A 25,379-nucleotide genomic window follows, 5' to 3' on the forward strand; every position below is an offset into this window, starting at 1 on the left:
AAATTGAAAGTTGGGAAAGACTGCTAGTTCTATCAAGCTATTGAACGAAATACCCACTTCAGTCTAAGATTGCCTGTGCCAGTTGTGGCGGCCAGCTCCACTACCCTGGTTGCGCCCCTGCACAGGATCATGAATTACAAGACGGTATATACCTCTGTGTCATTAAGGGTATAGAAGAGGGACCTATACCAGATCTCAACTACAGCCACTAAGAAAGAAGAACATAGGCAGAGTGCGGTTCACACCAAATACCCCCCATTAAAAAGATTATCTCGCATTTATACATTTAACTGGGGGGGGGGGAGGGGGTGGTTTAACATGGAATGCTTCTAGGTAAAAAAGTTTAAAATGCACCAAGGAAACAATATGAGGACTAAGGCTCCGAATGCCGCATTTTGAAAATACTCAATTTTTTACATCAAATACATGCTTTTCAACATTGATATACATACATTAATTCAACTAAGCACGAATAGGTTATAATTTTGTAAAATGAGCTACATACTGGAAAGTTACCAGTAGCTCAAGAGATACTGGTTGTAGAGGCTTGTTGCAATTGCAAAGCAGTGGTGGTTGACATGAGCATGTAGTGTGTTTTTCATTGTAGGTTACATTTTTTAGGTATTTCCATTGATTTAAAATATTATTTTTTGCATTTGAATGAGTTTGATTTGCACTCCAGAAATGTGCATTTAAATGCCAAGACTTTGCCAATGCCCATTATTGAATGTTGAAAAGAGTTCTTCTACCATATAAATGAGAGGTATTTTTCTCTACAATTTGTACATCTATCTATGTCATAAATTTGCAAAGCACCCCTTCAAATTAAAGCCGCCTTGGTTTAAGTAACACAGGACCATGACATTTCACCCTTTTCATTGCATCTAAATGTGCTTTGAAGTTGTAAATTCGTGCACGGTTAAAATTTCCGCATTTGGGAATTTCTGACTGATTTCTATTGTACCTTTAAATAGTCATTCTAAAAGAATAAGTTGCCATGTTAGCTGCACCTGTCAGTCGGATAACGAAAGTCACCATATTTCCCCTTCATCACGTCACTTTGTGGTTTCCTGTCTCGGGCCTGGCAGCGTCCGACGCCTTTCGATTACTCTCTCCACATTGTAGAAAGTGCCCTCTGCTCTTCTCCTTTTTCAGCAGCTACCACTCCTTCCCTCGGTTTATTTGTAGTGTCTCTCTACCTCTCTTGCCTTGCTTTATGGGCCTTTCTCAGCTCTCTCGCTCACAGTGACACCACAGGCTTTCACTCCTGTGTAACGAGATCTTATATATGGGTTTACATCTCTCTTATGCACTGCAGTGAGAAGTGATCAGCAGGCACATCTGGGTGCGTGGCAAGCACACCCACTGTAAGTGAGTATATACTGTGTCTGGCTACCAAGTAGCTGCCTTCAAGGCTCTTAATTACGTCTTTTGAGCACGGTTTTAAATAGGCTCCCCTGTTTTGACAAATTACACCCTGATTGAAGTTCATTCTGTTCCTTGACTGCCACACCCCACGCTTCTCACTCAAATATTTCTGGCGTGCTTGACCACTTGATAAAGGATCCTCCCACTTGAATATTGAGTCAAATGGTAGGAAGAGGGGGAGGAAGGATTTTGCAGGCATTAATTGAACACATCACACAGCAACCGTTTTTACGTTTTCTGGTTGCTATTACACCCTAGACTTGGCCCAGGAGCAAATGATAGGCCAGCCACGCAAAAGAAAACATGACATAGCAATTTGAGGTCAAGGACTGCCATCTCTGACCGCCCAGAACCCAATGGTAGAAGATGTAATAGAGGGTAAAATGGAGCTTTTCCCTTTGATATTTTTGGATCCTCATTCTATTCAACATGCCCCACAACATCTAGATTGACAACAATAGAGCAATAAAGAAAGATTGTAAAAATGAGTAAAGTGCCTTGCTGGTAAGATACAAAATATCTTCTTCCTTATTGAAAACAGATATTTACAAAATAATGTTCTATGGCCCACAATGTTAAAAGACAAAAAATGCCATCAATATAAGTAATTTAGGGCCAGATGTAGGTTGGTCGGTAACGGCCGAAAATCGGTATTTTCGGCCGTTACCGACCGGTATTACAGATTTGGCATGTAGGAGCACAATTTTACAGAATCGGTAAATTTACCGATTCGGTAAATTTACCGATTCTGTAAAATACCGAATCGGTATTTTTACCGATTCGGTAAATCTCAGATGTAGGTGGGACTCTTCAGAGTCCCAAAGGCCCTACAAAATCGGTATTTTAACACCCAATCCAATTGGGTGTTAAAATACCGATTTCAGGTGTGCATGCACATGTGTACAAAATGATTCAGAAAAGGGGGTGGTGATGAACAGAGTGCCTGAATTAAGCAGACCACTCTTACCCAGTCCAAAGATCAGGGCTTGATCCATCACCGTTTTTTAGCTCACTGCACCATCCCAGCTCAGAACTTGGCTATATGCAAATTAGTCTGTTCCTGTCCCTGTTCCTTGGCTTGGTAGTTTGGTCTGCCCTGTTCCCATGATGCACTGGGCCAGGGACAGACTAATTTGCATATAGCCAGGTTCTGAGCTGGGATGGGGCAGTGAGATAAATAACGGTCATGGATCAAGCCCTGATCTTTGGACTGGGTAAGAGTGGTCTACTTAATTCAGACACTCTGTTCATCACCACCCCCTTTTCTGAATCGTTTTTGGCCACTATAGGTGTGGCAGGGTATACTCAGACATGAGTCCCTTTCTCACTGCTCCATCAGGATTCAAGCAAGCCGGGCCGAAGAGGCTGAAATGCCAGAAACCGGTCCCCGGTAGCTTGTCTCCTTTCTGGTGAAGAATTGGCTTGGTAGTTTGGTCTGCCCTGTTCCCATGATGCACTGGGCCAGGGACAGACTAATTTGCATATAGCCAGGTTCTGAGCTGGGATGGGGCAGTGAGATAAAAACCGGTGATGGATCAAGCCCTGATCTTTGGACTGGTTAAGAGTGGTCTGCTTAATTCAGACACTCTGTTCATCACCACCCCCTTTTCTGAATTGCACATGTGTACATGCACACCTAGCCATGTGACAGACAGACATGCCCTTAGGGCATGTCTGTGTGCCACATGGCGCATATGCCTATTTTTGGGGTGCCAGAGGGTGTCAAAGTGACACCCCCTGCACCCTTGCTAAAATCGATATTTACCGATTCTGTAATTACAGAATCGGTATTGCCCATTGATTCCTATGGGCTTCACAGCCCATAGGAATCAATAGGAAATACCGATTCGGTATTTCCAGATTCGGTAAATACCGAATCTTAAAGATTCGGTATTTACACATCTGGAAATACCTACATCTCCCCACTTCATATTTACCACTTCTTAAATACCGAATCGGTACAATTCGGTATTTAAGAAGTGGTAAATAAGAATTACCTACATCGGGCCCATAGTTTCCTGGCAGAAAAGGAAATACTTTCAGGTTCAAATGCATATGAATATCCCCCTATTTAGTTACCAATTATAATTCATAAAATAATTCTTCATTATAGACCTGATGACTATCTATTGGCATCCGTATTTCAATGAACAAAATGCAAAGGCCTACCATGTCAGCTAGATTAACAATACTAAGATTACACAAAATACTGCAGCCCTAAGATACTAAGTACAAAATAATTTATTCTTACTAGCATCCAAATTCAGTACCAGCTTAAGTAGGCAAGCAATGGTCTGAATGCAGGACATTGACAGTTGATGTTCGCCATTACAAAATAGGGTTTTTTAAATTTTGGCTCGCGTTCAAGTTGAATGATGCCACTGGCCTTAGAGCAACGTAGATGTCGGAGCAGTTAATATTAAACTGAAAGAATCTCCCACAATTTCTTATGCACAGAAATAGTGAGAGAATAGGGGGATAAAATAGTGGAATGGAATACACTAGCATGTATAGGCCCTTTGGTGCACAAGATTAGAATGTGTTTGATGGAAATTAAATATTCTGATCAGCATAGCATATAACTAAACTACACATGTTTTTAGAAGTTACAAGGTAACAGAAGAGTTAACAGGTTTTCTCTCGGGTTGCCGTTGGAAGAAGCCAACCACAGATTCTGGGCATTGAGCCAGACAAAAAATACACTTCCTGTGGTGTGGTTTGTAACGAGAGTTTTAGGCAGTTGGAACACTGATCGCAGGATCGCACAAAATGAGAAATATACACATATGTATATATAAATATATATATATGTGCATAACAGAAGTAATATGTGGGTATATTAATAATTTTTTCTAGGTTCTTCAAGATTGCAGGAAATATTGTGTACCTATACTGTAAGGTGACTGTGCTAAAATGCTTTTCAAGCAGTACATAAGCCAGGGACTACAATACTGTGTGTGCATTGACAAAGCCAAAAGGTTAACAAAATATTTGAGGCCTACTGGATTTGGCAAGGCTCGTTTATTTTTATGTTGCAAAGAAATGGTACGTACCTGATTCAAGTAGATTAGTGAAATGTTTTAGCATTTCGTTGTGTGAGCCTGGGGCAGGTTGTGAGCAGGTGTCACTGCGACAGAGATTTTCAAATATGTTTGACGTTGAGACAAACTATAGCCCAACATTGTTTAAATTCCTTCTTTTAGATAATGGATCTTTCCTTAAAATATCTTATAGAAAAGGCAATATAATTCCCAGATTCTTTCCTTCATTTGGAGTTCCCTCCTTACCCCAGCTAGCCAACATACAGCATACAGCAGTGAATAGCACTACCATTGCCAGGCCGGTTGAAGTACAGTTGCAGACTTCAGATGGTTGTGTATATTTTTTACATGCTTTAAAAGTTTAAATACCATTGGAATTATGACAGTATCATGTTTGTGGTGCGTAGTGCCAATGCACCAGGATGTTCCAAGGTTTCACAAAATTATTATTTATGCCTCAACACAAGTGAAAAGTCTTCTGAAATAATGAAAAATATTTGTATACACTAACATGCACTGCAAGGTTTCTTTCAAAGTCAGGTTTCCAGGAAGTGGGGCCACATCAGTTCTGGCCTTTGACATATCAATAATGGAACACAGATCTTGGCCCAAAGACTTTTGGAAATAATAGACTACTAACAAGCAGCTGTCCCCATTGCCAAGAGGAAAGAAATAACAGAACAGACTTCAGGGTCAACTCTGCAAACTAGAAAAGATTAACTTGTTTCCATTTGACTGTTCAAGAGGAAGAAGGCGGTGACAACTTGGTCGTTTATGGATTCAGACGTAGCCACAACGCCTGCCGCACAGAAGTGTCTTATCTAAAGTTATGTATTTTGTATTAAAATATTTTGCAATACTGGCAGAAGTGGCATTAGGTAGATTGAATTGGTTTTGTCTCATTGTGTTAATAGGAAGACTTGTATTGCTCACATTTTTTAAGTTGCCAATAGCAACAAAGTCACCTCCAATATATCTGTTAGCACATGGAGTAAATGGCCCTTGCAAGAATGCAGAAAGGTTCAACAGTCCCTCTACCAGCACAGTCAACACCCCAGAATAATTGTATTTGCAACATGTGTCCTCATTGCCCTCCCCTGATGGAAGTTATAATGCAATAATAAGAAATAGTGCCCAAGCAGCTAGACAGTATCCTGCTCACGATTCTCTACACAGTATGAGATACAGTCAGATGACAACAATAGGTAGACAGAAGACTAAGACGCACTGCTACATGACTCATACACTCCTCATTCAGGGAGAACAGATAGATTTTCTCACCTAGGCAGATACGACCACAGACTATAGAACACCTCCTGCAGGATACACAAACTAATGTCAGATTATTGAGGCCACTGTCTCTAAAGTGTTTATACATAGAACAGGAAGGGATGACCCCTCCACCTCAATGATGCATGAGGTTATCACTGACACATGCAGAATAGAAGTGAAGGCAACAAAGCTTTTTTAGATGACTGTTCATGGTATGGCCCATAGTGTAGTTTTTTGCAGCATCAATGAGTTTATGATAGCAGATTCTCTGTTAGACTATCATTGCTCCATCCCCCACACTCTCCATTGCCCATGAAAGATTAGAACAGCGTTGTTGTTATTCGCACGAAGTTACACCCATGGCAAAATTGAGTGCCCAAGGTTAGTTAAGGTATAAAGAAGGGCTATTAGGGGAACATAGGGTAGACTAGGATTAAAAGATAAGATAGACAGATTGTCTACTTAGGGTTTATAAAATAAAAACTTTGCAAAAGTATGAACTGATTTCAAACTAAAAGACATGTCTTCTCTGTTCTCTAGAATGGCATGTTACCTGCGGGACGGCACACAGCAAACAGCACTGTTTTTTTCAGGACAATAAATATGGCACCCTATCCAAATTGACTTTTACTGGGCCTGCAGAGAATGGCTCCATCTCCAACAGCCCTTACGAAGGAGCAGCCTGAGCTCACTAGAACATTGCTCAAAGTCACCATGATGGTTCCAACAGCAAATATCTCCAACATCGATTTCCCATCTCTGGCTCTGTTATCTGGCTCCACGGACAAGAGCATTGTGCTCAGTTCTAAGGGTGGACAGTGTTCAAAATCCCACCAAAGGAGGTTTGCCGGTTGAGCAGAGTCCAGTTCTTTTTCCTTTACCATCATTGTGATGCTCCAGACCAAGGCAGAAGGACTCTGGCTTCGGAATACCGAGAGGAGAGTATGCCTTTGGATAAGGAGTGAGCTGTACATTTCCAACAACGAAGAAAATGGCTTAAATGACCAATGCCATCAACAACTTGAACAAGATAGAAAAGAAATGGATTGCTGGAGGAGGTGCAATAGTAGATAGCCACTGACTTGTTGAACTTTGACTGGATACCTTTGTGGCAGTTCTAAAAAGTTTTTATTTTTTGCTGTTTCTTTTTGTGTTGCCTCCCGCCGATGAGTGCCATTGTAGGAAAAGAAAGTTAGCACCAAGATAGTAGGGACAAGTTACACTAGCATAGGGATTTACAGTTAGCTGAGTATGAGGACAAATATGGTGTTCATTGGGATGAGACTGGAATACAAATGGAGATGAGAGAGTTAGCAGCACCTAGCACCCACTATGGAATACAGGCAGCTCCTCCACTTCTCCCAGGTAGAGACTGTCTGAGTAAGAGCCCAACAGCAGCCCAATATGAACGCCTGCTTAATGAGCAAGATGCAGAGTATGCGAAAATACGACTTTAAGTGTTATGTTAAAGACATGCCCTGGATACCGCCACTGGCTGAAGGGTCACAGAGATACTCAGTTGAAAAAAAATGATCATTGAATGACCAAGAGGAGGGAGATGATAGAGGGGCCTTTTTATCGACCTTGGTAGGATGAAGGTCTGATGTGAGCCCTACTTGACAAAATCTGAAAATATGCTAAAATGACCAATTTTCACCATATAAAATCAGCAAATGAAATCCCACGGATCCCCTGAATCCCGGGTTTGTAGGCCCAAGCCAACGGCAAAGGCCACCGCCTTATGTTAACAAAATCCACTGGGCCTAAATAAATTTTAAACGTGCATTTCTGATGTACTGAACACAGCGAGGCAATTGAGCAAACCTGGAAAGTACAGTAGCCTTTCACAAGCCCCATTGCAAGACACCCCACAAACACACACGTACACAGACCCAGCCAGTACAAGTTGGCATATCTTGGACTCTTGCAGAAATATTGTTTTGAAAGATAGCTTGCATGAAATAAATGTCACAGTACCTCAGCACCTGTCGTAAGTTCCGCTCTCACATATATTTTTAGAAATGTACGTAACAAAATGTTCTTTTGTCAGAAATGTACAAAATGTTCTCTTTTAAAATATACGTAACAAAATGTTCTTTAAAGATGTCCTTCCGGTGTCCTAGAACACATGTGGTTAAACCGCCTGCACTGAATGGGCGTAGGCCAGTGTGTCACCATAGAACCTGGTTCCGCATTTTCAGGTATATCAGACCCAACCGTCAAATCTGAAGCCAGAGCTCTGCTGATGCGACCTTTCCATGCAAGTTCTCCGGCTAGCCGATTGTCTGACTTGGGACGTCAATTCCTCTCTCTCAGGTGGTGGACTTCCTAAGCCAGATAATACTCCTGTCTTTTTAAATCTCTGTCCTTGCTCTGTATTTTCCATTCACACCCAATTCCTTGCATTTTAGGTTCCCTTAAGCTATTAAGGCCCTGCTGGGATAGTCTCCATAGCTAAGGTGCTTCTAGGCACTAGACTTTATAGAGTGTTCTGCTTTCCCTAACTAATTTCAATTGTGCCTTTCAAATGTTTCATTGCTCAGGCTGATCGATTAATAAATGCATTTCCTGATGTACTTAAGACTTAACGAATAAAATGCCACTTCAAATGTGATCTTTGTCATCTCATATCATTGTTCCTTGTTCCTCAGTGAAGTGTTGCGTCGATGACCTGTGACCACGGCTCATGACCACAGCAGGGTGGTTTGTGACTTGTGACCACACCCTAGAGGGCTTCCGTTCTCCCCTCATCAGTAGTGTTAGCAGCCGGAAAATAACCACCAAAATGAGCAGTCATTTCCTACAGTCAAACCATACCACCAATGATCTACGGTGGACCATAGTTGAACAGATTAATGGGGACAATAACATCTCACAGAGACTGTTTGAAAAAGAACAAAGATGGGTGTACCGTTTGGGGACCCATGTCAGAGGTTTAAATGATGATATCCACTGGGGCTCAGTCCTCAAATAGTGAACCCCAAACTGCTTGTCCCTCCAGTATGAACATTTTCATAATGCAGTCTCTCCTTTACAGATAATGAGTACTCAACATATAATAATATAGGCGTCCAACGCCCAAACTCCATGGAGATTCATGTCAAACTTAATGCCACAATGTACCCTCGCCTCCTTACCAAGCGTATGTCTGTATTCTTGGAGGCAGCAACCTCTTTTAGTCCCCTTTAAATAGGCAGTATAATGAACACAATCCATATGCCTATATTATTAGTAACCATATATCAGGGGATTCCTTTTGATAGTCTCACAACTAGCTTCATACATTTTTGCAGCGCATAACCAGTGGCTCTATCTCCCTGCGCTTAGTAACTTTGTAACGTAGCCACTTGACAATCTTGACTTGGCATCCGCGCTGCTTTAAGCTTGACTCTTCACGGTCTAGTTTCCTTTACTTACGCTGCCCTTGTTTGCACCATTTGATTGGCTCTTTTAGTCCGCCTGACCTTCTCCGGTCGAGTGCTGAGCATTGCATACTCCCCGCCTGTACTCCAATTGGCTGAAACCTATCACTACGCCTACGCCGACCCACCAACCAGGCCCAACCCGGAAGGAAGGCATGAAATCAGCCGCACTGTTAACCAGCATTACCGGAGAACGCATCCATCTTCGGGATCCGGTTTTCGAGGGTAGAGGCAGGTTTCCAGTGGGTGCCTGGCATCGAGGGCGTAAGTCTAACATCCGCCTCCGCCGCGCTACGCAGATCGACTTCATTAAGCTGAGTACTGCGTACTAACTGTGTTGGAATATGTTTTTCTTTCCCAAGGGTGTGCAAATTACGCCACCACCCCCCCTCCCGAGATCCATGGTGTACTTTCTTCTCACCATTCAAGTGAGATATTTTATTCCTGATTTCTGTGTTGTCTTCAGGCGGGGTCACTGGCCATTTTGGTCCATTGATCCTCCTAGCCACACGCGCCGATATCTGTGTAGGGGCTATTTAGCATGTGATTATCACTGCATTTACCATCAATAGCCCACCACACTTCTTGGCGTTGCTGTACATTCCTCTGGACTTAGTGTCGTGTTAACAATATCGCTATCTCGCCATTCACTGTCCTCTCACAACAACTGGAGCACTGTAGACATACTTGTGAGCATAGAATGATTTTTAATTGTTTGTTCTGTCTCCTAAATGTATGTCTCTGTCCCCTTTTTTTCCCTCAGGTGCATTATACACTTACTTTGAAGTCTCCCAAACGGGGAGTACTGTGGGAGGCTGGTCCTCCGTCCACATGCACTATTTTACACTGTTTTTACTTTCACATCCCTAGGTCAGGGTGGACCTTAGCGTGTCCACACCGCCGGGGTTTAGTCCACTTTTGTCCTGCTGAATGCCTGGTAAATTCACACCGTTTCAAGGCAGAAACATGTTGACTGACTATTAAGATAGTGGAAATAACCAAACTATTTATTTGGCCGAATTTCCCACACTGCATTTTTTAATATGTCCAAGTGATCAAACATTAAACTTTTTTTGATACACTGTAGGCATTTTTAAATATCACCATCACTTTAAATCACTCACTTCACGTTTATTCACAAAATACCTGCTCCGCAGTAATCCTGGCGATGAAGCACACTGGGGAGGCACTCGACCTCTCCAGTGAGGCCCGATGATGAAGCATGTAACCAACCAGGTTGGTGAGTGAGGGCTTTCCATACACACCTGAGTGGGGTTGTGTATCCGTTCTATATTGTTGCTCCTTCTGTTACATTAGATTTAATTCTGAACACAGTGCAGACATACTTCATATTTTTGTTACTGGCTCTTTCCTTCAAGGATACTGGAAATGTGTAGGAAAGTGCCCCTTTTTGCATGGTTACCCCCACATTTTGCCTCACATTTGATGCAACTTGACTTACGTGCCCTGGGTTCATGCCAATCAGATTCCCAGGGCCTGTGGTCTTTCCCAAAGCTTTACGTTTGTACCTCCAATTGGCACATATGTGGCCATAGGCAAGCCCCTTGTAAAAGGTATCAGGTGTACCAAGGGCACTGTGACCACGGACTGCCTCTAAGGGCTGCAGCACCTATTGTGCCACCCTTAGAGGCCCTGTACCTTAACACCCACACAGTGCCATTGCAGGCTGCATGTTTTGGTGCAGAGTAAAGTGAAAAATTGTAGAATTCTCTCAGAGGGCATTTTAAAGCTGCCCCCTGAAAAGCGACCAGCCCTGGTGTGGTTCGTGAATGGCTGTCTGCAATTTGCCACCACCAGACAGGTTTCTGGACCCTTTAATAGAGGGCCTCTGTTCTCTGGGTCCAGAAACAAAGCCCATCCTGGGCAGAGGTGTCATGCCTCCTCCCCAGGATGGGCTGGGTCCACAAAGGGGAAGCTTCAAAGGCCTGCCACCTTTGTAAGTTGTCCCTTACTTTTGCTCTCCCCAGCAAATGGTTCCCACCGATTATGCCCCCCCCTGGGCGGGAGATCGGCGGGAAACACAATCTAGGAGGAGAGGTGTACCCACCTTTGCCAACCCCACTCCTCAGGTGGGGAGGTGAGGTGAAGCACACATCTTAGTCCCCTCCATCTTGAAGATGAGTAGACCAGCCAATTAGGAAGAGGCTCATGCCCCATCCCACTGGAGTGTGGCATAATAGGGGGTACCCAACCCCAAGGAAGGGACCCATTGGTCCGACTTGCACACCCCTTTAATGCCCTTCATTTTAGTATTTAGGGGTGTCCCTGAACCTTGCCTCCCCAAATTCGAGGAAGAAAGAAGAAGGACCTAAGACCCCTGCTAATCCAGGAAGAAGAGGACACCAACTGCTTGGGCCTGATTCTGACCTGCCTACAACAAAACCCTGATACAAACGGGGATGATGGACGGAGCGTTTGAGCAAATCAAACACTCACCCCTAGTCAACTGATCTGGGTTTAATCCATCACCATTCTTTAGCCCACTCAGCCACCCCAGTTCAGACATGGCCATATGCAAATCAGTCTGACCCTGTGCCTCATGGGAATAGTCCAGCCCGAACTGCCAAGCCATGTCTTCCCTGGACCGGAAACAAGCATCCTTGGACCGGTTTTGGATTCATAATCCTCATCAGCCAAGCTATCTTGAATCCAGTGGCCAAGTGAGCAAGGGACTCACGTCTGAGCATACCCTGCCACACTTAGGGCGAACAAAGCGATACAAAAGGGGATGATGGACGGAGCGTTTGAGCAAATCAAACACTCACCCCCAGTCAACTGATCTGGGTTTAATCCATCACCATTCTTTAGCCCACTCAGCCACCCCAGTTCAGACATGGCCATATGCAAATCAGTCTGACCCTGTGCCTCATGGGAACAGTCCAGCCCGAACTGCCAAGCCATGTCTTCCCTGGACCGGAAACAAGCATCCTGGGACCGGTTTCGGATTCATAATCCTCATCAGCCAGGCTATCTTGAATCCAGTGGCCAAGTGAGCAAGGGACTCACGTCTGAGCATACCCTGCCACACTTAGGGCGAACAAAGCGGTAGAAAAGGGGATGATGGACGGAGCGTTTGAGCAAATCAAACACTCACCCCCAGTCAACTGATCTGGGTTTAATCCATCACCATTCTTTAGCCCACTGGATTCAAGCAAGCCGGGCTGAAGACGGCTGTAATGCCAGAAACCGGTCCTCGGAAGCTTGTTTCCGGTCCAGAGAAGGCATGGCTTGGCAGTTCGGGCTGGACTGTTCCCATGAGGCACAGGGTCAGACTGATTTGCATATAGCCATGTCTGAACTGGGGTGGCAGAGTGGGCTAACGAACGGTAATGGATTAAACCCAGATCTTTTGACTGGGTGTGAGTGTTTGATTGGTTCGGATGCTCCGTCCATCACCACCCCCTTTTGGCCGCCATAAGTGTGGCAGGGTATGCTCAGACGTGAGTCCCTTGCTCACTTTGCCACTGGATTCAAGCAAGTCGGGCTGAAGACGGCTGTAATGCCAGAAACCGGTCCTCGGAAGCTTCTTTCCGGTCCAGGGAAGGCATGGCCTGGCAGTTCGGCTGGACTGTTCCAATGAGCCACAGGGTCAGACTGATTTGCATATTGCCATGTCTGAACTGGGGTGGCAGAGTGGGATAAAGAACGGTGATGGATTAAACCCAGATCTTTTGACTGGGTGTGAGTGTTTGATTGGTTCGGATGCTCCGTCCATCACCACCCCCTTTTGTACAACAAAACCCCAGCATGTCCAGCAGCCCACCAGAGCCTAAAGGACCTGCCCTGCAACCATCTTTAAGATTCTTTCTCCTGTGAGCATCGGATTTCCTCAACCAAGACTCACCCACAGAATCCGGATCTAGGTGTATATGCGATTTTGCAACACTCTGCACCCGACGCCCATGACCCTAGTACAAATGGCCTAACTCCAGGATGAGGTCTCCCCAGCTATCCCGACCTGGGTTTTGGTGATTCCCACTAGCCCTAAAGCTTCAAGACGATTCACGCAGCCTCAACCTGAAGGGTCCCCGACCGTGACCAGAGCTGGTAAGAAGAACCCGATGCCAAAAGACACCCCTGCACCCGATGCCCCACAACCTTGGGTGGCCCAACCAACGGTGTCCAGGCATCCCCCAAGACCCCAACTTACCTCTCCAGCCAGTGGTCACCTTGAGGAAGTCTCCTAGCCCGAGCCTGCAGCATCATTACTGAACCGGAGATCTCCTTTGGAATCCACTGGGTCCCCAATGTCGTCTTGGCACTCTATACCCGGCCGCCCATGTGCCACAGGTGGTCAACTCCTGTGCTGATTGTTGCCTCCTGTAGTGCTGAACACTACCCCAGGGGCTTTGCTCCCACAGTCATGTGGCCTGCTTGTAAGCAGTCCCTGACCGAAGGCCCTCCTTAGCCCCATTGGCTGACACTGGGCCCCTGCACTCTGCATCCAGCCGCCCCAGCGACAGGGGTGGTGCAACTTGACTGCCTACCTATGCCTTGGGATCCTAGGTCCTAACACCCAAAACTCCCACTTGTTAGTCATTTAGTTACCTAAGAAATGTTAATCCTTTTTCTCCCATTGGAATAAATGTTACACGTTTTGTTCCTAAGTGTTGAGTTGAACTTTTGTATGAATGAAAAAGTAACTAAACTGCAAAGCTTAAAAGGTCTTGCTTACCTTGTATTGTGAGATCCCCGGTATGGTTTCTAGGTACACCACCCCGAGTAGATGATATAATTCAAAATGTATCTAAAAGTATTCCAAAAGTAATTACTGTCATTTGTAACTATTTTTCATCCTATACAAACCTGTAACAATTGCAGATTCAACCACAACTGAATTTCCTTGTAAAGTCTTGCATTTGAAAGTGTTCTTACTTACCTGTGCCAAGTCGTGCTTGGTTCTACAAATAAAATACTAGTGTATCTTTTTATACTTACCTAATTGGTCTGCATTCTATCTCTGAGTGTGTGTAATCAGTACTTGATTCAGTGAATTCAATAAATGTTCAACACACCCTCTTGATAGGCCTAACTGCTCGTCCACACTACCAGTAAGAGAGCTTGTGGTACTTACCCAATTTAGCCTCTGCTATACCTCTGGAGACTCCCTGGTCTTGGTGCACACTATACCTTTTTTTAAACATAGTTTTATTGATTTTCACATTGTGCTTGTATCATACATAGGCGTAATATTACATAACAATTCGATATCCAACTTGCAACTATACATGTACCATGCTACGACAGTGTGTGTTCGCTTTACTCCAAGAGCCAATGCAAGTATATTTTTAGTGTTGACACTGTTTCTGAATTCCTCTATGACTTAACTATGGACAACCCTGATCAACAATACAGCCTTACCATGCTCTTGTATGCGATTACATTACTGTCTTGTCCGTTCAAATGATATATAAACCCACAACTGTAGTTATCCCTCCCCCACCCTCCAATCCAGTGTATTTACAAAATTCCTCTCTGAGTTCGGACATTGGCATCAGTACGATTGTTTCCTACATCTTACACATTACACTTTTGCTTATGTCTAGGACCATGCCGGTCTGGTCTGTGGATTACAGTTATCTCCCTGGTTATTGCTGGCAGTGATGTCAAGGGCTATATCCAAGGATCTACATGCTTCCGCACTCTCTGCTCCTCCCCACCGCACCAGTTCGCTGTGCCACGCATGGGTAGTGGCTGGCGTTTTTGACTTCCACGGCATGGTGTTCGCACATACTGCCAATAGAAGCACCAGATTCTCAAATCTATATTGCACCTTATATTTGGAAGTTCCCTTCCGCAATCCCAGGACGCAGCCCTCAACTGTAGCAGCTACCTTCCTGTGTGTGATTTCCGCCGTGTGTCTTCTGATTGAGTCCCAGTACCCTCCGATCCATGGACAGACCCATATCATGCGCATTAGGTCTGCTCCCTCTAGGTGGTATCTGGGACAGTGGTGACGCGCTGCCAGGTACATCTTGTCTACTGTGCGTGGCATAAGGTATGCTCTATGTAGGATCATATTTTGAATGTATATAAAGCGCGTATTTCGCGATACCTTTTTAGGTTGTTCCAGCACTCTCTCCCGTTTCCTTGCGCTCAAGGGCCCTGTCTATGTCTTCCTCCCAGGCAGTATGCAGTGGTGACAGGTCGACGTGCGTGTGGGAGCGCAGCCCTACATACAACCACTTAATGAGATGTTGTCCCCGACCCATATAGTACAGGGTTTTGACTGGGTCATTAATGGGGGGGCTCCTGTCTTTGTTTGGCCCAGTACTTTCGGACATATTGTAGCAGTGCTGCATGTAAGAGACATAAATTGGCCGGTGCACCTGATTCTCGGACCTCGCGGAAGAGATCTACCACCGTAGTGACCGCCACGTCCACCCAGGGTGCAAGCCTGCGCATTGACAGGCGTCCGCCTTGTAAGGGAATACCAAACAGAGGTATATTCCCGGCATAGGCAGGGGATGCTCTGGTATATTGCAACGCCGCCCTCCAACATTGCAGCGCTGTGCGCAGAAGGGGGGAGAGATTCCAAATAAGTTCAATTAGTAATGTATTCATTAGTTTAAAGGTTTTGCCCGGGAGCATAAGTGGTATGTTTGTAAAATAATAGAGCAGCCCTGGGAGGACCACCATTTTTGTGATCGCCGCCCTGCCCGCTACAGACAGAGGAAGAGTGGTCCAGAAATTAATGCTAGATCGTAAGGCTCTCAGAGCTCTGTTCAAGTCGCCCTCTAGCATATTTGTCTGGGTCCTGTATACTTGGATGCCTAGGTACTTAAATGTACTTAAATACCCTTGATTTTGCTGGGTTAATACCGAGACCTGACAGTCTTTCAAAATTCTCAAACAGCGCGGCCATGGTGTCCATAGAGGTGCGAAGGTTGCGCAGGTATAGAATGATGTCGTCAGCATACGCCGACAGTAAGTGCATGGTGCCACCCACTGTTATCCCCAAGTCAGTCAGTTCCACCCTGATCTTTAATGCCAAAGGTTCAAGTGCCAATATAAAAATAAGCGGCGATAGCGGGCACCCCTGCCTCATTTCCCTGCGTATCTGATATACTGCTGATATGTGTCCCCCTGTCCGCGCTCTACGTGTAGGAGCACTATATAGAATTCGGATCCATCGGATATACTCTTCCGCAGTCCAAACCTTGACAGAGCCCTGGATATGTAGTCCCATTTAATTGTGTAGAACGCTTGGCGCATATCTAACGAAACACATCCCGCATGCTCGTCTCGGTTCGGGGCTTCTGCGAGAAGATGATGCAGTTTTCTAATGTTCAAGGATGTGCTGCGCGCCGGCAAAAATCCTGTCTGGATCAACTTGTTTCGCGTCGACAGTAGTCTATTAGCCATAACTTTACTAAGTATTTTGTACTCCGTAGTCAGTAGTGAGAGAGGACGGTAGCTAGCCATGTCAGTGGGATCCCTGCCCAGGTTCGGCAGTAACACTACCAGAGCCTGCGCCGTAGTGAGAGGCAAATAACCTTCCTTTAGTGCTTCTTTATACAGAATATCCAATTGTGGTAAAAGTAGCTCCACGTAAGTAGCATAAAACTTGACTGGCAGGCCATCCAACCCAGGGGTTTTGTTGCGGGGGAGACCCTTAATGGCTGCCTTGATTTCTGACTGAGTAATGGGGCCCAATAACTCTTTCTGTGCGGCCGCTGACAACTAGGGGCATGGAATCGCGGACAGAAACTCGTCTATGTGTGTACCGGCTTCTTCCTCAGGCTCGCTATAGAGTCTGGCATAATAGTGTCAGAAAGCCTCATTAATATCACCCTGGGTAGATGCTATACCTCCCGTTAAGGTGGTGACCTTGTTAATAACAATGTTAGGGGGGTCATCCCGTAGTAATTTTGCCAATAGGGTCCCCGTTTTGTCCGCTTCTGTGTGACTCAGTTGTGAGTACCTTTGATAATCTATGACACGGAGTGACTCCAGCAGTTCAGCATGTGTGACTCTAGCTTCCTGCAAAGAGGCTCGTTTGTCAGCATTCAGCACAGCCTCCTGCTCCCAGCTATCTAGCTTCTTTTCTACTTCTATCACGGCCTTATGAACCTCTTTTTGCGCCCCTACCGTCACCCCAATCACCTTCCCATGGATCACCGTTTCAAAGGCGCCCCACTCAATCAGTCTGGTAGACGCCGTGTTACTATTATCTGCAAAGTAATGCTAGATAGTGTCTGATATAGTAGTGCGGAACACCGAGTCCTCTAGTAGTTGAGGCCACAATCGCTATGTTAGCACTGGTGTGGGTATCCTGCCCCACCCAATCACCGCCTCTAATGGGTTGTGGTCGGAGAAGGACTTCGCCAAGTATGTAGTAGACATCACCTGTATTGCAATGCTATTGGAACAGTACATTCTATCAATTCTTGTGTGTAACGTGTGCCGGTGAATAGAAGGAGCACTCCCTATGAGTGGGGTGTCTCATCCGCCAAACATCACCTAACCCCCATCCCTCTGCCCATTCGCATAGTGCATTCGCTTGTTTACAAACCCCCGTTCCACGCAAGGGAGGATGCGACCTATCAAGTGTAACATTCATCACCACATTGCAATCCCCACCAATAATCCATGGGTAGCTCTCCCACCCCACTAGGGTGACTGACAGCGTGGTCAGGAATCTTTCCTGCTCCGAGTTTGGTGCATATATTGAACCCAGCCCTATCTGTTGGCCGTCCAGGGTGCCCCATACCAGGATATACCTCCCTTGCTGGTCTACTCTTTGCTCCACTGACTTGAAGGGCAATCCGTGCCTGATCCAAATCGTAGCACCACGTGCAAACCCAGAACATGTGGTAGAGAACACCTGCCCCATCCATTTTTTACCAAGTTTCACCACTTCCAACTCAACCATATGGGACTCTTACAGGTACACTATCTGTGCCTTGCGCCTCAATAGCTGCGCATGTATTCCATGCCGCATCTGAACTGAGCCCAGGCCCCTGACATTCCACAATATTATGCTATACTTATTCTGTACATGCATCGTGTAATCGGATGTGGCTGCCTTGCAGCCTGTGAGACAGGTGTGGTGCCATGCCACCTCGAGAGAATGCGCCTCGCAGGACTATTTCCCTCCCCATTACTCCCAATACTCGGTCCAGTCATAGAACTATACCGGATCACCCAACTAAACAGAAAACATAGAAACCTCTATCGCATCTGTACAAAGCCTTCACATTTTGGGGTACGTGGCCAATCCTTCCCATGTAGCCCTCTCTCTTAGTCAAGGTTACAGTAGTATTCAAACAGCCCCCGGGCTGTTTTTCAATCAATACAATGCCTAAATATATTGGTAAGAATAGAGCAGCCATATACGTTACTGTTCAGTTCAGAGTTCACAGTACTGTCCACCCAGCAAGGGAATCAGTCCATCCGCTTGTGGGATCACGGAGGGAAACAAAGCTACACTCCCTTCCGAGTTCGATTTCTGTGTGTCCACTTCGGAAGTGGTCAAGTCGCCTATCCGCGCCCTAGTACGGAAGGAGGAAACCATAAGGAGCGCCGTCTCCTTGCCGCTTTGCATCTGCTGAGTCGTTGGGCGAAGCTGTCTGTTTCTTTTGTGCAGTCATCATGAGACATGGCATCCTGCCGGCTGACCATCTTGTGCAGTGGAAGTCGAGGTCTGGGAGTTAGCCCTTGATTGTCTCTTTGGGTCCATCACCTCCAACCATTCCTCCACATCACCCGGGCTTTCGAAGAAGTGCGTTTTCCTCTCAAAGATGATCCTTAACCGCGCCGGAAAGAGGAGGGCGTATTGCATGCTCAGCTCCCGTAGTTTCCGCTTAACTGTCAGAAAGGAGGAGCGTTGCTTCTGCACCAGATGTGTGTAATCTGGGTATAATGAGACCTTAGTGTTCCTCCTCTGAAGTGACGTGTCCCCTAAGCCAGCCTTCCATAAATCGTGCCGCGTCAGTCCTCTCGCTTCTCTCCGGCATCCCTATTACGCGGATGTTGTTCCTCCGCGCTCCCCCGTCCACATCCTCCACGCGGTCCATTAGGGTGGCGACCTGAGTCTGTAGTTGTTTAATATGGGCGGTGTTTTGGGTTTGCTGAGGGGACAAGGCCGCTAGCTCCACCGCGTGGTCCTTCATCTTGTCAGCAAGTTTGGCATGGTAGCCTGGAGCAGCGATAGTCCAGTCGTGAGGGCGCCAATTCGTGCCAGTCGTGAGGGCGCCAATTCGTTCCTCTATAGCTTTCCTAGAGTCTCGCATCTCTTGTAAAATCAAGCCCAGCTTGTCCGTCGTCTCCACTGCATTCGTAGGTGGTATGTAGCTGGCCTGCTGAGAGCCGTCCATTGACGTCGCAGTGTCGGGGACATGGTCGGTCCCAGTCTCTCCTTCTTGCTGTTTGCCTTTCACTCGCCCCATCTCTGTATGTTCTGGCGCCCTTTGCCTAACAATGGCGGCGGATTTGCACTCACCGTCCATGTGGGGCTAGACCCTTAAGCTGTCTGGTGCCACCGCAAGGCCCCCTACTGCCCAGTGGCCAGAGCAGGTCCTGCCATCTGCTCTCAACACAGGCAGTGGTGCACTCCGGTGGTATGCAGCTGACCTGCTGAGAGCCGTCCATTGACGTCGCAGTGTCGGGGACATGGTCGGTCCCTGTCTCTCCTTCTTGCTGTTTGCCTTTCACTCGCCCCATCTCTGTATGTTCTGGCGCCCTTTGCCTAACAATGGCGGCGGATTTGCACTCACCGTCCATGTGGGGCTAGACCCTTAATCTGTCTGGTGCCACCGCAAGGCCCCCTACTGCCCAGTGGCCAGAGCAGGTCCTGCCATCTGCTCTCAACACAGGCAGTGGTGCACTCCGTCAATCTCGGGCCTGTGTGCCTCTGGCCCTCACCTCCTTGCGCAGCACTACGTGCAGCCCACTCCTACTGCACCTACACAGTGGTGTCTGACTGTGCAGGTCTGGGTCTTCACAGGAAGGCAGGGGTGGGAGTACTCCGAGCCTCCTGTCCTCTGGTGGCCTTCTATAGTAGTCTCCTGTTGGGTGACCACCGCCAGCACCTCAGCCCGGTGTGGCTTCTCGCCTAGCACTGGTCTGCTCTCCACTGCCGGTCCCTATGATGCCCCAATTATGCACCACCAGGCAGTCGCCGACCCACACGAGGGTTCCAGGCAGCTATACCGCCTCAGGAGACTGATCGCGCCACGCCACAGGGTTGTCCTCCTCTCAGCGCTCTTATGGCGCCTCCCGCCTGCGATCTTCCACTATCCGTTAGCAGGGATACACTGCTACATGCCCTCAAGCCGAATAGGCCCGTGTAGGCCACGCCGGATTGTGTCCCGGCGTTTGCCTGGCTGCTACCCAGGTCTCACACTCCAAACCTGGTAGTATACACCCCTGGGGTCGCGTTTGCACTCAGGCTGTGTTCCGCTGTCCTTCTGCGGCTTCACTCGTTCTCCGCAGTACCGTCCAGGGCCTTCCACGGGACCGCAATTCCCCTCACAGCGTCATGCGACCTCCAGCGGGCCTCTTCCCAGCAGCGGCTCCGGCTGCCTTGTCTCTCGCGCTGTCCCGCGGGCCCCTCAGCAAAGGGCCGCCCCGCTCTACAACCGATGCCTCACTGTTATGTTGTATGTTTCTCTTTAATAGCGCGTGATTGGAATATAGAATGTGTAGTGTTTAATGTTCCATGTGGAACACGAAGAGTAGATGCGGAGCGGTTGAGAGGAAGACATCGCTTCCCTGGCTCTCACCTGTTACTATTATATTTCTTATAATAAATATATATATATGTACATTAAATCCTGTTGACTCCTTCACTACAAATTGGCGACGAGGGAAACTGGAGCACACAAGGAGACTTTTACAAGAAATTATTCAAGATCTGGAGAATCCTGGAATTTTTATCGTGAAGGAACAAGACCGGAGTGGACAAAATCTGTAAGTCGCATGCTTGCGAGTAAAAATTGAATCGTCACCGCTTTTAAAGTCTGCGCTTTTAATTTAAATCGTTCTCAGTTAAGCTGAATGTAAAGCCTCAGAGCGACCGTTGAAAGCTGAAGGGTACCTGCATGGTTTGAACGGCATCGCCATTCCGCTGCATGCGCTGACTGTCTCGTGAAGACTGCACACGTCACTTAACAACGCGAATACTTGCGCGTCCTCAAGAGCTGACGTCGGACGCAGGTCACGCAGCGTGACCCCAACGTGGCGGCCATTTTAGTAAACCAATGTTTACAATTTTGATGCTCAGTGCGGAGGAGATCGATATCGTGATTAAAGACTCTGAAATCGTTTGTTTTCACAGCGCGTAGGAGGCAGCGACAACAAATTGAAGAAAATATAGTCCGGTCAACACATTAAGGTGAAGTAAATAAAATATTATAAATTTGTGACATTATAACAGGTGAGAAGTCGGGAGAAGGTTGTTATTTTTTTTTTGTATTAATAAAGTTAGTACATTCAATATTTCACAGTGCATGGAAGAAAGTGATTGCACTGTGAGCATTGTTGATAAAGACAGAGGCATGGCGCAACAAAATTTTTCAATTAGTCCTCCTGAACCATTTTGGGTTAAAGGTGCTCAACCCAATATTAAATGGGTAGAATGGAAAGAATATTTTGTTAATTATTTGGAAGCGGTTGATGAAACAAAGAAAATGAAACCTGAACAAAAGAAAAGACTTTTATTACATTCTTTAGGGCCAATAGGATTAAAAACTTTTTCCAGGATGAGCAAATCTGATGATTCCAGTCTTGATGAATTTGAAAATACGATCAAAAACATGGATAAATACTTTGCACCCAAAGTATGTATTGGGGTGATAAGGCACAACTCTTTTCAAAGAAAGCAAACTAAAGAAGAAACTGTAGATGAGTGGATGGATGACCTTAAAAAACTTGCCATTGACTGTAAATTTGATCATTTACATGATGATCTAATACGTGATCAGCTAGTGATGCACAACAACAACTCTGCGTAACAAGATCGTCTTTGGGTTAATGGGGATGCTCCTCTAGATGATGTGGTAGCTATCATGAGGAAATCTGAAATGTCTGGAAGGTGCGCTACCGTCGTGAAAGAGACTGAGAAAGATGTGTCAAAAAAAATTCTGGAACTGTTTGTAAAATTCAAAATCCTAACAAAAACTTTCGTCAACAACAACAACAAGGGAAATGGAACAGTCAAAAGCCAAGAGTTCAGAATAAGAACTTTGAAGATAGGAGATGCTATAGATGTGATAGCAGAGAACATCTGGCATTTAGTAGACTCTGTCCGGCCTTGAAGAAAAAGTGTGGTATATGTGGACTTTTAGGCCATTTCAGCAAAATGTGTCGCAGACGCAGTAATGTGAAATATGTGTATGAAGATGATGATGAGTATATGGATGAGGTGGAAACTGAGGATGTTTGTTGCATAAAGAGTGTTCGGGGGAACTATGTAATTAACATTTCAGAAGAATCTCTAAAAGGTAAACCAATTTGTGAGATATCTCTCGGTGGGGTAGTGATAAGTGTGTATGCGGACTCCAGTTCCCCATATACAATTATAAACGAAGAAGTTTGGAAAAGGAAATTTGTAAATAAGATTGGTGAGCAATTGTACCCATCAGATGTTAGCCCAATCAGCTTCACAGGAAACAGAATTGGGATGATAGGCTTTAGGTGGCTCACTTTCTTGTTTAAAGGTAGGTCGACTAGAGCGAAATTATATATTGCAAATGTTGGACCATCGGTGTTAGGATGGTTTGATCAGAAAAAATTACACATCATTTTAGACCCTAATTCCAAGGAAAAGGTACTGATTTTGGATGATTGTAGCAAGATGGGGGAGACACTGGTTGAAAATTTTCCTAAAGTGTTTACAAAGGAGCTAGGTGTCCTAAAGGGATTTGAACATAAGATTATTTTAAAGGCTGATGCACAACCTAAGGTCCACAAGGTAAGACCCATACCGATATTGATAAGGGAGGAGGTTAAGAAGGAGATTCAAGGACTACTTGCTAAAGGTATTATAGAGGAAATTGAGACGTCTGAATGGATTTCTCCAATTGTGGTAGCCAGGAAACCCAATGGAAAAATCCGTTTGTGCAGAGATTTGCGCCATTTGAACAACAATATAGTAGTAGACAAATTTCCCCTTCCTAGAATTAACGAGATGGTATCTTCCCTTAAAGGTGCTACATGGTTCTCGACAGTTGATCTCTCTGCCGCTTACCACCAGGTGATGTTAGATCCTGACTCTAAAAACCTTACGGCGTTCATTACACCATTTGGTTGCTACCAATTCAGGCGTATGCCTTTTGGTTTGGCCTCGGCCGCTGCGGTTTTTCAGCGGTTGATGCACAAGCTTTTGGAGACATGGAAAATATCTCTTTTTTTCAGGATGATATACTTGTTGCGGCAAAGGACAAAAAGAACCATGACCTTAAATTAAAACAAGTTTTGGAAACCTTACAGTCAGCTGGCCTGACTGTAGAATTATCCAAATGCAAGTTCAGCCAAAGGAGTGTTTCATATTTGGGACACATTATAAGTGGAGAAGGAGTAGAACCGAAACCCGTGTTAGTGGAAAATATTGTCAAATTTCCTGCACCTGTTTCGAAGGTTGAGTTGAGAGCGTTTCTTGGCATGGCTGAGTATTGCGGCAAGTTTATAAAAAAATTTGCTGCTAAAGTTTACAATATGCGTACACTATTGAAGAAAAACACTAAGTTCATATGGAGTGATTTGTGTGAAGAGGAATTTAAATTGATCAAGCATGAATTACAAAATGTTAATGCACTTGCCAGTTTTGACCCAAATATTGACTGCTTACTAACAACTGACGCAAGTGACAAAGGTTTGGGTGCAGTGTTGTCACAACAGGATGGGGTAGGTAAAGAAAAGATAATCCTGTTTGCATCTAGGGCCCTTTCTCCTGCTGAGAGCAGGTATCCTATCATTGAGAGAGAAGCCCTTGCGTGTGCATGGGCATTGGAACATTTCAGAGCATTTGGGTGGGGCAAACCTGTGACCATTCGTACAGATCACAAACCATTGATCCGCATATTGTCATGCGAAGGCATTTCTGGTGCGTCAGCAAGACTAGCAAGACTATCTATGCGGATGAAGGAGTACATTTATAAGATGGTTTACTTACCTGGGAGGGATAACTGTGTTGCTGACTGCTTATCTAGACTCCCACCTCCTCTTGAGGAATGTGAAGATGATCCTTGGAGTGAATATTGTGTGGCATTAGTGCAGGATTGTGGTGAGCCTGCCATTAATAAGACTGAGTGGTTAGCGGAACAAGAAAAAGATATTATTTTGAAAAGTGTATTGGAGTACATTTGCAAGGGCTGGCCCAAAAAGAAAGATATTCCTGGTTTGGATGTTTTTTGGCAAATCCGTACGGAATTGTCCTCTGAAAATGATATACTCTTTAGGGGTGATAGAGTTGTTCCACCAGTGTCATTGAGAAAGAAAATTTTGCAACTTTGTCATGAGGGACATTTTGGAATTGTGAGAACCAAATCTGTTGTTAAAGGGATGTTTTGGTGGGCAGGTGTAGACAGCGAGATAGAGGAATTTGTAAAGAAATGTTTGGTTTGTGTGTCCGCTGACAAAACCCTTAGGACATTTAAACCTAAAATGAGTGACGGCTTAATTCCTGATTTTCCTTGGGACACTATTGCAATTGATATTATTGGACCCATTGGAGATTCTAAAGAATATGGATTAGTTGCCATTGATCTTTTCTCCAAGTGGCCAGTGGTCAAATTTGTAGAGAAAATCGACACTCAGGCGGTACTCAAATTTTTAGATAAATTGTTCATTGTTGAGGGTTTACCTGTTTGTGTTCTTTCGGACAATGGTGTCCAATTTACGTCCAAGCAGGCTAAGGTGTATTTTGACAAATGTGGTATTAAACATAAGACTACTGCACTGTATAACCCTAGTGGTAACGGCACTGTTGAAAGGTTCAACAGAGTGATCAAGGGCGTCATCCAAGCCTCTGTGCAAAGTAAACTTGACTGGAAAGTGCAAGTTCAGAAGGCAGTTTGGTCATATAGGGTTACTGTGCAAAACAGCACTGGCATGTCCCCGTTCACCATGATGAGAGGAAGAAGAGCAAGGTGTAAATTTAACCCTGGATGGCTTTCTGAAGGGAAAATAGCTTGTTGGTCTCCAGTGGAGGTCAAGGATAAATTACTATCTTGTCATGACAAGAGCAAGGAGT

The sequence above is a fragment of the Lissotriton helveticus genome, chromosome 8 (assembly GCF_964261635.1).
Source record: "Lissotriton helveticus chromosome 8, aLisHel1.1, whole genome shotgun sequence".
Taxonomy (NCBI): domain Eukaryota; kingdom Metazoa; phylum Chordata; class Amphibia; order Caudata; family Salamandridae; genus Lissotriton; species Lissotriton helveticus.